Genomic DNA, 4,695 nt, shown 5'->3' on the forward strand with positions numbered 1-4,695 from the left:
CAGAGGTTGCAGTGAGCCGAGATCGCACCACTGCATTCCAGCCTGGGAGGCAGAGTGAGACTCCATCTCAGAAAAAAAAAAGAAGGGACTGAAATGGATATAGGGTTTTCTTTTGGGGTGATAAAAAGGTTTTGGAGTTAGCTAGTGGCAGTGGCTGCCCAACCTTACAAATATACCAAAACCTACTGAAGTGTACACTTTATTTTTTATTTTTTTGAGGCAGAGCCTCACTCTGTCACCTAGGCTGGAGTGCAGTGGTGCAATCTTGGCTCACTGCAACCTCTGTTGAGTTCAAGCAATTCTCCTGCTTCAGTGTCCCGAGCAGCTGGGATTACAGGCGTGTGCCACCACACCGAGCTAATTTTTGTATTTTTTAGTAGAGATAAGGTTTTGTCATATTGGCCAGGCTGGTTTCAAACTCAGAGCCTCAAGTGATCTGCCCACCTTGGCCTCCCAAAGTGCTGGGATTATAGGTGTGAGCCAGCATGCCCAACCATGAGGTGTATATTTTATTTATTTTTTGTGTTTCTTGTTTTTTGTTTCTGAGGTGTACATCTTAAAATAGTGAAGCTGCTGGTCATGGCAGTACTTGCCTGTAATCCCAGCAACTCAGGAGGCTGAGGCAGGAGGATTGCTTGAACCCAGGAGTTTGAGGCTGCAGTGAGCCATGATTGCACCATTGCACTCCAGCCTGGGAGACAGTGAGACCCCAACTCTAAAATAATTAAAAATAAATACTACTCGGGAGGCTGAGGCAGGAGAATGGCGTGAACCCAGGAGGCGGACCTTGCAGTGAGCCGAGATAGCGCCACTGCAGTCTGGCCTGGGCGAAAGAGCGAGACTCCGTCTCAAAAAAATAAATAAATAAAAATAAAAATAAATAAATAAATAAAATTGTGAATCTAGTGGTTTACGAATTAAATCTCAAAAATATTTTAGAAGTATTGGCCGGGCGCGGTGGCTCATGCCTGTAATCCCAGCACTTTTTTGGGAGGCCGAGGTGGGTGGATCACCTGAGGTTGGGAGTTCGAGACAAGCCTGACCAACATGGTGAAACCCCATCTCTACTAAAAAAATACAAAATTAGCTGGGTGTGGTGATTCATGCCTGTAATCCCAGGTATTCGGGAGGCTGAGGCAAGAGAATCACTTGAGCCTGGGAGGCAGAGGTTACAGTGAGCCAAGATCAAGCCATTGCACTCCAGCCTGGGCAAGAAGAGCAAAACTTCGTCTCAAAAAAAAAAAAAAAAAAAAATTGTATATATATAAATATATATATATTAGAAGTATTAAGGACCCCAAAGAGCTTTCCTTTATGTCTGATGCATATTCAGATAAATGGATTATTTTCTAACATTAGAAATTAAAACTGAAAAAATTTTTAAAATACTAATTTGATTTTTAAAAACAGCTCTGGTGTGTTGGCTCATGCCTGTAATCCCAGCACTTTGAGAGGCTGTGGTGGGTGGATCACCTGAGGTCAGGAGTTCAAGATCACCATGGCCAACATAGCGAAACCTCATCTCTACTAAAAATTAGCTGGGCGTGATGGCAAGCACCTGTAGTCCCAGTTTCTTGGGAGGCTGAGACAAGAGAATTGCTTGAATCTAGGAGGCGAAGGTTGCAGTGAGCTGAGATTGTGCTACTGCACTCTAGCCTAGGTGACAGAGCAAGATTCCATCTCAAGAAAAAAAAAATTAAAATTTAAAACACTTAGTAATAATAAACATATTACATGTTAAGGACTTATTTTTACGAAAATAAGTATATTTTTCAAACAGCATCATGATGAGTGACATTGTTTTACACTTGTCAATAGATTTGTAAAAATTTGCAACTCTGTCATATCTAGTTTAATAGGGGACAGCTGGATTTTCAGATTTGTGGCTGCATTCAATCTGTTGGAAAATTCTGCTGTTCACGAGATAATGAGAACAAAAAGATAAATAAAATATTAATATTGTTATAAAAATAGTTTTGACTTAGCAGGCTGCCTGACAGGGCCTTGGTAAGTCCCAGGAATCCAGACCACACTTTGTGAAGTATTATTAGAAACACACATAAGTATTAATTGTTGAAATGATGCAATGTCTGGGATTTGCTTTAAAATTCCCAACACTGGGCAGTAGACTCTAAGCAGACCAGATTCCACTTGCTAATGGGCATTGCTCAGCTTCCTCTGTGACTATGTCTGACAAGTCCAATATGGATGAGATCGAGAAATTCAATAAGTCGAAACTGAAGAAGACAGAAATGCAAGAGAAAAATCCACTGCCTTCCAAGTAATGGATCGAACAGGAGAAGCAAGCAGGCTTCGTAATGAGGCGTGCATCGCCAATATGCACTGTTCATTCCACAAAGTATTGCTTTCTATTTTACTTCTTTTAGCTGTTTAACTTTGAAGGATGCAAAGAGGTTAAATCAAGTTTAAATGACTGTGCTGCCCCTTTCACATCAAAGAACTGCTGATGATGATGGCTGTGCCAGCCTCTCTTATCTGCTTGTCTATCTGGCAGGGAAGGAAAGAACTTGCATGTTGGTGAAGGAAGAAGTGTGGTAGGATGGCAGTGAAATCTAGAATAAAACTAAGCTGGACCAAAGCATCCTGCAGGCTGTAAAATGCAGTTTAGTCAGAGTGCCATTTTTTTTGGTTATTGTTCAAATAATTTTAATTATGGGAATGCATAATTTTTTTTTTTTTGAGATAGAGTTTCTCTCTTGTTGCCCAGGCTGGAGTGCAATGGTGCAATCTCAGCTCACTGCAACCCCGCCTCCCAGGTTCAAGCAATTCTCCTGCCTCAGCCTCCCGAGTAGCTGGGATTACAGGTGACTGCCACCATGCCCAGCTAATTTTTTTGTTTTGTTTTGTATTTTTAGTAGAGATGGGGGTTTCACCATGTTGGCCAGGCTAGTCTTGAGCTCCTGACCTCAGGTAATCTGCCTGCCTTGGCCTCTCAAAGTGCTGGGATTACAGGCATGAGCCACCGCGCCTGGTTCAATTTTTAAAATAAGCAAATAAAAAATTTTAAAACTTAAAAAATAAAATTCTCCATGACAGGGGATGGTGGTGAAGGAGTGGTCAAAAGCTAGATGAAAAAGATTATCAACATCTTGACAATTGTAGAAGCTGGGTGATGGATCACAGATGTCCTCTATGTTAATCTCACTTCTTTAGCGTAACTCTGAAATTGCCCATAATAAAAATTGTTGTTATTAGCTGGGCTAATTACAGTGGCTCATGCCTTAAGCCCAGCACTTTAGGGAGCTGAGGTGGGAGGATCACTTGAGCTCAGGAGTTTGAGACCAGCCTGGGCAACATAGTGAGACCTCATCCCTACTAAGAATAAAAAAATTAGCTGGGTATTAGTGGCACATGCCTGTGGTCCCAGCTACTTGGGAGGCTATGGCGGGAGGATCGCTTGAGCCAAGGAGGTCAAGGCTGCAATGAGCTGTAATCATACCACTGCACTCCAGCCTGGGTGACAGAGCAGGTTGCTGTTTCAAAACAAAACAAAACAAAAACAAAAAAATGTTATTGCTCTTATTTCAATCAATGCTTATTTAGCAGAGTAAAAGACCTGGAGGTAGTTGGTAGGAGGAAAAACCAAGTTAGGGACTGGATATGTAAAGATGCAGAGATGAATTAGATACAGTTCCTGCATTCGACAGGTTTTCATCTGACAAGGGGAAACAATGATACATAGCTGGATAGAACTATAAGGAAGACATCTGATAAAGAACCCATCATATTTAATGAGCACCAGGCACTCTGCTGAGGGGCTTACATGCACTTCCTCCTCAAGGCAACTCTCTCAGACTGGCATCATTATCTCTATCTTGCAGAGGAGGAAACTGAAGCTCTGAGAAGTTGAGTAACTTGCCCAAGATCTCACAGCGGAAAGTGGTAGAGCTGCAACTTAACACTTCAGATTGTTGACTCCAAAGCCTGTGCTTTTCACGGCTCCACCCTTTCTTTCTAAACCTTTCAGTTACACAATCCTGGAACATCACTCTCACTGTGTACCATGTAAATGGCACTCATCAGAGACCCAGCTGGTGACCTAAAGGAGCCCACAGTCTTTAGAGAACAAAAAATATTATCAGCCAGGTTGGTCTTTACACTGTACCTATGTCCTCACTCAATCCTCACAATTTAAACTCATGGAGTAGGGGCTAGGCGGGGTGGCTCACACCTATAATCCCAGCACTTTGGGAGACCGAGACAGGCGGATTGCTTGAGGTCAGGAGTTCGAGACCAGCTTGGCCAACATGGTGAAACCCTGTCACTACTAAAAATATAAAAATTAGCCGGGCTTGGTGGCGGGCGCCTGTAGTCCCAGCTACTTGGGAGGCTGAGGCAGGAGAATTGCTTGAACCTGGGAGGCGGAGGTTGCTGTGAGCCAAGATCACACCACTGCACACCAGCCTGGGCGACAGAGTGAGGCTCTGCCTCAAAAAAAAAAAAAAAAAAATTCATGGAGTAGGCATTTCTGTTCAAGTTTGCCTTTCTTTTCTTGACTCTCTTCCTCAAGGTTTTGGAAAGCAACATCTCTTAAAAAGAATAAATTCAATGGCAACTCTCCTGTAACTAGCAAATACAAATAACCATATATAAGGATATGGATTCAAGACCATAAAGATAAAGAAGTAGGTTTATCACATCACTATTCATAATGCAGAAATGTGAAAACAGTGA

General features: G+C 42.4%; 1 pseudogene; it reads left to right on the forward strand.

Annotated features, from left to right (window-relative positions):
- The first annotated feature begins 1,311 nt into the window (after positions 1 to 1,311).
- LOC116461773 (thymosin beta-4-like) lies at positions 1,312 to 4,030 on the forward strand (annotated as a pseudogene).
- Positions 4,031 to 4,695: the final 665 nt, after the last annotated feature.

The sequence above is a fragment of the Hylobates moloch genome, unplaced genomic scaffold, assembly GCF_009828535.3.
Source record: "Hylobates moloch isolate HMO894 unplaced genomic scaffold, HMol_V3 SCAFFOLD_22, whole genome shotgun sequence".
In the NCBI taxonomy this organism is placed as follows: domain Eukaryota; kingdom Metazoa; phylum Chordata; class Mammalia; order Primates; family Hylobatidae; genus Hylobates; species Hylobates moloch.